Source organism: Galeopterus variegatus, unplaced genomic scaffold, assembly GCF_000696425.1.
Source record: "Galeopterus variegatus unplaced genomic scaffold, G_variegatus-3.0.2 Scaffold155, whole genome shotgun sequence".
Classification (NCBI taxonomy): domain Eukaryota; kingdom Metazoa; phylum Chordata; class Mammalia; order Dermoptera; family Cynocephalidae; genus Galeopterus; species Galeopterus variegatus.
This window is the reverse complement of record NW_007726266.1, coordinates 184,665-193,120: the sequence shown is the minus strand read 5'-3', so window position 1 is coordinate 193,120 and position 8,456 is coordinate 184,665.

The window sequence follows — 8,456 nt, the reverse complement described above, 5'->3', positions numbered from 1 at the left end:
TTTGTGTGCCTCCTGGCTGTGACCAGGGCAGGCGAGATCCATTGTCTGGAGAAAATGTGGAGTTGGGAACACTTGTGTGGCTACCCAGGGGCTAGCTGTGAGCCAGGTAGTTTTCCCAGTATGAATTTACTACATTATGGGAATCGGAAGACTGAGAAGCCAAGACTTTCCAGAGCCTCCTGGGTTCTCCGCTCCATGGCTGTCTGCACCCCGTCATCCCCCCGCACTTCTCAGCACACTCACGTACTTTTTGAAAAAACAGGTTCATTGAGTTATAACTGATATACAAAGAACCGTGTGTAATTAGTGTCTACAATTTGATGAGTTTGGACATCATCAGACACCTGCGATGCCATCACCACAATCAAGGAAATAGACATGACTAACGCCTCCCAAAGTTTCTGTGTGTCCCTTTGGTTTTGGTTTTGTTTGGGGGTTGCTGTTTGTTTTTTTGTAGTAAGAACACAGCATGAGCTATACCCTCTTAAACTCTGAAGTGCACAATACTGTATTATTAATTACAGGCACTATATGCAGCAGATCTCCAGAATTTATTCATCCAGCATCACAAACTTTATACCCGTGGAGCAACGACTCCCCATTTCCCCCGCCCCCCAGACCCTGGCAACCACTGTTGGATCCTCTGCTTCAGTGGCTTCGACTATCATAGATGCCTCCTGTACATGCAATCATGCAGCATTTGTCCTGTGACTGGCTCATTTCACTAAGCATAATGTCCTCCAGGTCCATCTGTGTTGTGACAGATGGCAAGATTTCCTTCTTTTCCTAAGGCCGAATAATACTTCCAATGCGTCCGTGTATATACACACCAAGGTACTTCAAAAAGTTCGTGGAAAAATAAAATCAAAAGATAATATGAATCTTTCCACGAACTTTTGGAACTACCTTTGTACACACAATTTCTTTCGCCTTCCATCTGTTGACACGCTCACTTTCTCAGCTGATTCTTCAGCACAAAAGTGATCCAAAATGGTGACCTCAGCCCCAAGTCTGAGAGGCCCTTCAGTTTGGCTCTCCACAGCCACCTAAGAACATTTTTTGTGTTGCTTAGTTTAGCTTCTAAGGAAAGAAATGACTCAGTTCGAGTTATGACTCACCTTGAGTCAAAGGGCCAGGGCGAAATCACATGGTAAAAACATGGCGATGGGCAGGGCACACAGGGTCAAACATTTCCTTCACAGGAAGTCCCTGAGACCGTGGGAAAGGAGGAAGGTGAGGTGACAGCCAAGAGATAGAAGGGACAGGAGCCCTAGAATGGTGCCGCTGTACTGCAGGGCAGAAACCATTCAACAAGCAGAGACTGGTCAACAGCCCATAGCAAACCACTGAGAAAACAGGGAAATGGGCTGGCTGGGTAGCTCAGCTGGTAGAGCGCAGCCTGGTAGCACCGAGGTCAAGGGTTCAGATTCCTGAGCCGGCCAGCTGCCAAAAATAAAAACAGGGAAAGAACCTGAACGACCAACAAAGAGTGAATAAGTTTCATTATGGCTCATCCAAAGGCTAGAAAGTTATGCAGCCATTTCTATTTTTAATGATGAATGGTGGCGTGGAATGTTGAAAATGTGTAATTAAGCAAAGGGAAAAAAGGATTAAAGTAGAGTGTAGAATGAAAGAAAACTTTTTCTTTTTCAATGTATGTTTTTATTGTGAAAAACTATACATAAAATGTACCATTTCAACCATTCTTAAGTTTAAAACTCAGTGGCATTAAATACATTCATGATGTTGTGCAACCATCACCACTATCTGTTTCCAGAACTTTTTCATCATCTCAAACAGAAATTCTGTACCCATTAAATAATAATTCCCCAGTTCCTCCTCCCCCAGCCCCTGGTAACCCTATTTTACTTTCTATCTCTACGAATTTGCCTATTCTAGGCACCCACATAAGTAAAATCGTACAATACTTGTCCTTTATGTCTGGCTCGTTGCACTCAGCACAATGGTTTCAACGTCCATTCACGCTGTAGCACGTATCCGAATTCTGTTCTTTTTTATAGCTGAACAATATTCCACTGTATGGATATACCGCTTTTGTTTATCCGTTCATCTGTTGATGAACACGTGGGTGGTTTCCGTCTCTTGGCTCTTGTGAATAATGCTGCTACAAACATTGGTGTACCAGTAACTGCTTGAGTCCCTGTTTTCTTTTCTTTTGGTTGTATCCCTAGAAGTGGAATTGCGGGGACATAATTCTGTTTAACTTTTTGAGGAACCACCAAACTGTTTTCCACAGTGATTACAACATTATACATTCCTAACAGCAAAGCACGAGAGTTCCATTTTCTCCACATCCTCTCCAACACCTGTTCTTTTCTGGTTTTTAGGGTTTTTTTTTTTTTTTTAAATAGCCATTCTAATGGGTATGGGTTGGTATCTCACTGTAATTTTTATTTGTATTTCCCTAATGATAAGTGATGTTGAGCATCTTTCTTTTCTTGTGCTTATTGACCATTTGTATGTCTTTGGAGAAATGTCTGTTCAAGCATGTTGCCCATTTTTGAACTAGGCTTCTTGGTTTTTTGCTGTTGAATTGTAAGAGTTTTTAAAATATATTCTGGATTTTAATCCCTTATCAGACATAAGATCTGCACATATTTTCTCCTATGGGTTGTCTTTTCACTCTCTTGATAGTGCACAAAAGTTCTTAATTTTGATGAAGGCCAATTAATCTATTTCCTTTTCTTGCCTGTGCTTTGGGTGTCATATCCAAGAAACCACTGCCAAATTCAATGTCAGGAAGGTTTCCCCCTATGTTTTCTTCTAAGAGTTTTATAGTTTTAGCTCTTAAGTTTATATTTTTGATCCATTATAAGTTAAAGTTTCTATGTGGTATACAGTATGGCTCTAACTTCGTTCTTTTGCATGTAAATATTCAGTTTTCCCAGCAACATTTGTTGAAAAGATTGTTTTTTTGTTTGTTTGTTTTTTTAAAAGATGACCGGTAAAGGGATCTTAACCCTTGGCTTGGTGTTGTCAGCACCACACTCTCCCAAGTGAGCTAACCGGCCATCCCTATATGGGATCCGAACCCGGTGCCTTGGTGTTATCAGCACCGCACTCTCCCGAGTGAGCCATGGGCCGGCCTGAAAAGATTGTTTTTAACATCAAGGTCCAGGGTTCTATCTCTGTAATGGCCAGCCACCAAAATAATAAAATAAAATTAAAAAGGTTGTTTTTTCTCCCATTAAACGGTCCTGGCACCCTTTTTGAAAGTCAACTAACCATATATGTGAGGATTTATTTCTGGGCTCTCTGCTCCATTCCATTGCTCCATATGTCTGTCCTTATGCCAGTACTACAGTGTTTTGATTACTGTAGCTTTGTAGTAAATTTTGAAGAAATAAGGAAATAAGTTCTCTGACTTTTTTCTCCTTTTTCAGAATTGTTTTGATCATTCAGCATGCCTTGAAATTTCATATAATTTTAGGATGGGTTTTTCTATTTCTGGAAAAAAAAAAAAAAAAGGCAGACATACCATTAGAATATTCAGACTGGTTACACTGAATCTGTAGATTGCTTTGGATACTATTGACATCTTAACAATATTAAGTCTTCCAATCCATGAACACAAAATGTCTTCCATTTATTTATGTCTTCTTTAATTTCTTTCAGCAATGTGTTATAGTTTTCAGTGCACAAATCTTTCACCTCCTTGGTTAAACTTATTCCTAAATTCCTTATTCTTTTTTGGTGTTATATTAAATACAATTGTTTTCTTTTTTTGTGGAATGTTCACTGCTAGTACAAAGAAATGCAACTGATTTTTGAGTGTTGATTTTGTATCTTGTAACTTTGCTGAACTGGTTTATTAGCTCTAACAATTTTTTGTAGAATGTTTATAGGGTTTTCTATATATAAGAACATTTCATCTGCAAGCAGAGATAATTTTACTTCTTACTTTCCAATTTGGATGACTTTTATTTCTTTTTTCTTGAATAATTGCTCTGGCTAGAACTTCCAGTATTATGTCGGATAAAAGTGGTAAAAGAGGGCATCCTTGTCTTGTTTCTGATTTTAGAGGAAACTCTCAGTTTTTCACCACTGAGTATGATGTTGGCTGTGGGTTTTTCATATATACATATTCGGCCCTCCATATGTGCAGCGGATTCAACTAATCGTGAATCAAAATATTCAGAAGAAAAAAATAACAATACAGCAATAAAAAATAATACAAATAAAAAACCTATACAGTATAACAACTATTTACATAGTGTTTACCTTGTATTAAGTATTATAAGTAATCTACAGATGATTTAAAGTACGTGGGAGGATGTGCATAGGTTATTTGAAAATACTACACTGTAGTGGATTGAATTATGTCCCCCCAAAACTCCCTGAAGCTTGAATTGTGTCCCCCAAGTTTTATGTATTAGAAACTTAGCCTCCACTGTGACTGTTAAGAGGGTGGGAAATCCTGTTATGGTAATTGAAAGGTGGTGCCTTGAAGAGGTGATTGGATTGTAGGACCATGCAGTAGTGAATGCAGTAAAGATGGTGGTCAGGGGCGTGGTTCTGAGGGCTTTAAAAGAAGAGGAGAGTCTGTCTTTCTTTCTCTTGCTCTCTCTGCATCCACCATCTTGCAATATGAGACTTCTGGGTCACTGTTGCTGCCACCAGATGGACTTTAGACTTCCCAGCCTCAGAAACTGTAAACGATAAATTTCATTTTTCTTTCTAAATCACCCAGTTTCAAGTATTTTGTTATAAGCAACAGAAACAGGCTAATATGTACGCCATTTTATATAAGGGACTTGAGAATCTGTGAATTTTTGTATCTGCAGGGGATCCTGGAACCAATTCTCTAGGGATACTGAGGGACAGCTCTGTGTGTATGTCTGTGTATACGTTCACATATATATATATATCCTTTAATATCCTCAAATATTTATATGGCCTTTATTATGTTCGGGTAGTTTCCTCCTATTCCTACTTTATTGAGTTTTTATCATTAAAGAATGTTTAATTTTGTCAACTGCTTTGTCTGCATCAATTGAGATAATCACATGGTTTCCTTTTTCATTCTGCTAATATATGTTGCATTGGTTTTCATATGTTGAACCATTCTTGTATTCCAGGAATAAATTCCATTTGGTCATGGAGTATAATCCTTTTAATGTGCTCTTAAATTTGTTTTTTCAGTATTTTGTTTATTTTTGTATCAATATTCATAAGCCATATTGGTTTGTAGCTTTCTTGTAGTGTCTCAGGGTAATGTTGGCCTCCTAGAATGAGTTAGGACATGTTTCCTCCTCTTCAATTTTTTTGGAAGAGTTTTAGGATTGGTTCTTTTTTTAAAAAAATCTTCAGTAGAATTTGCCAGTGCAGAAATCTAGTCCTGGGCTTTTCTTTGATGGGAAGTAGTTGGTTACTGATTCAATCTTCTAAGTAGTTAGAGGGCTGACCCCGTGGTGCACTCGGGAGGGTGTGGCGCCGGGAGCGCAGTGGTGCTCCCACCGCGGGTTCGGATCCTATATAGGGATGGCCGGTGCGCTCACTGGCTGAGCACAGTGCGAGCAACACCAAGCCAAGGGTTGCGATCCCCTTGCTGGTCACAAAAAGGACAAAAAAAAAAAATCTTCTAAGTAGTTAGAGGCCTATTCAGATTTTCTGTTACTTCATGAGTCAATCTATGTTGGTTGTGTGTTTTTAGAAATTTCTCCATTTCATCTAGATTATACAATTTGTTAGTGAAAAATTGTTCATAGTATGCTCCTATAATCATTTTTATTTCTGTAAAATTGTAATGTCCCCTCTTTCATTTCCAATTTTAGTTTTCCGTGTCTTTTTTTTTTTTTCCTTTATCGAGTCTAGGTAAAGGCTTGTCAATTTTGTTAATCTTTTCAAAAACCCAACTTGTGATGTCATTATCTTCTTAAATTTATGCATTTACAGTATAAATTTCTCTGTTAATGCTGCATGTGCTGCATTTCTTACATTTTAGTATAGTATGTTGTTTTGTTTTAATTAATTTCAAGGTATTTTACTTTTTTTTTTTCTTTTTTTTTTTGTGTGGCTGGCTAAGGGATCTGAACCTATGACCTTGGTGTTACTAGCACCATGTTCTCTCAAGTGAGCTAAACTGCCAGTACCAATCTCAAGGTATTTTCTAATTTTCCTTGTGATTTCTTCTTTGACCCATTGGTTCTTTAAGACTAGGTTGTCTAATTTCCACATATTTGTGAATTTTCCAGTTTTCTTTTGTTATTGATTTCTAGGTTTTTTTCCATTGTGCTTTGAAAAGTTACTTCATATCATTTTAATCTTATTAGATTTATTAAGCCTTGTTTTGTGACCTAAAATATGGTCAATGCTGGAGAGTGTTCTCTATGTACTTGAGAAGAATGCGTGTTCTCCTGTTGTTGGGTGGAGTATTCTACATACGTCTGTTAGGTCTAATTGGTGTACAGTGTTGTTCAAGTTCTTTATTTCCTTATTGATCTTTTGTCTGCTTGTTCTATCCATTACTGAAAGTGTGTTACTCAACTATTATTGTAGAACTATTTCTCCCCACAATTCTGTCAATTTTTGCTCCATATATTTTGGGGCTCCTTTTAAGGTGCATATATGTTTATATTTGTTATATTGCCTAGCTATATTGAACCTTTTATCAATAGGTTAGTCTCTTGTAACCTTTTCTTTGTTGAAAGTCCATTTTGTCTGACAATAATGTAGCCATCACAACTTTCTTTTGATTTTTATTTGTAAGCAATATCTCTTTCCATCCTTTTACTTTCAATCTCTTTGTGTCCTTATATCTAAAGTGAGTCTCTTGTAAACAGCATATAAATAGATCCTATGATTTTAATCCAATCTGCCGAGCTCCAGATTGTAATGGAGCTTAATCCATTTACATTTAATATAATTACTGATAACGAATGATTTACTTCTCCACTTATTTGTTTTCTATGTCCTACATGTTTTTCATTCCTCAATTCCACCATTACTGCCTTTTTTGTGTGTGTGTGTCAGTTTTTTGTAATGTACTATTTTGATTATCTCTTCCTTTTCTGTATATGTTTTTAGTTATTTTTGTAGTGATTACCTTGAGGTTTACAATTAATGTCATAAACTTATAACAACCTAGTTTGAATAATACCAAATTAGTTTCAATAGTATATAAAACCTTTGCTCCAATACATCTCTGTTCCTACCCCTTTATATTTTTATTGTCACAAATTACATCTTTAAACACTGTATGCCCATTAACGTGTATTTATAATTATTTCTTTATGCAGTTGCCTATTAAATCATATGGGAAAAAAGAGAAGTTAAAAAATCATACCTAATACAATAACATTGGCTTTTCTATTTAACTACTTACCTTTAACAGTGTTCTTTATTTTTTCTTATGTCTTTGAACTTCTGTCTAGTGTCCTTTTATTTAAGCCCGAAAGCCTCACTTTAGCTCTTCTTGTAGGGCAGGTCTACTGGTAATGAATTCCTTCTGCTTCTGTTTATCTGACAATGTCTTAACTTCTCCATCATTCTTGGAGGATAATTTTGCCAGATATAGATTTCCTGACTGACAGGTCTTTTGTTTTTTTCTTTCAGGACTTTAAACATGTCATCCCACTGCCTTCTGGCCTGTACGGTTTCTAAGGAGAAATCAGCTGTTAATCTTATTGAGGATCCATTGTAAATGACAACTCTCTCTTGCTGTTTCAAAACCTCTCTTGTCTTTGGGTTTCAACAATTTGAATTCTTTGCACTTGTCCTGCTTGGAGTTAGTTGAACTTGTTGGGCATACATATTCACATATTTCCTCAGATTTGAGAAGTTTGGGGCCATTATTTCTTCAAATAATATTTCTGCTCCTTTTTTTTCTCTCTATTCTCATTCTGGAATGCCAATAATGCATATGTTGGTATCTCTGATGATCTCCCACAGGTTACTCAGACTGGTCTTTCTTCTTTCTTTCCTCTTTCTGCTCCTCAGAATGGATAAGTTCTATTGTCTTATCTTCAAGTTCACTGATCTTTTCTCCTGCCTGCTCAAATCTGCTGTTGAACAACTCTGGTGAGTTCTCCATTTCAGTTATTGTACTTACATGTGGTTGTCATATATGTTATATCTACATGTTATTAACCCCTCAATGCAATGTTATAATTTTAATTTAAAGTTATATGACCTTTTAAAGAAATTAAAAAGGAAATAATATTTACTTTCATATTTAATCATTTAAAATACTCTTTATTCTTTCCTAAAAATCTGTATCTTTATCTGATATCATTTCCCCTCATCCTGAAGGACTATCTTCAGTGTTCCTGTTGTGGAATGTGCTTCTCACAACTAATTCTTAGCTTTCTTTTATCTGAAAATGTCTATTTCACCTTCATTCTTTTTTTTTTTTTTTTTTTTTTTTTTCCTTTTTTATTTTCCTGCTCCCCCCCGGGGCCCCCCCCCCCGGTGGCCCCCCCCCCCGCCCCGGGGGC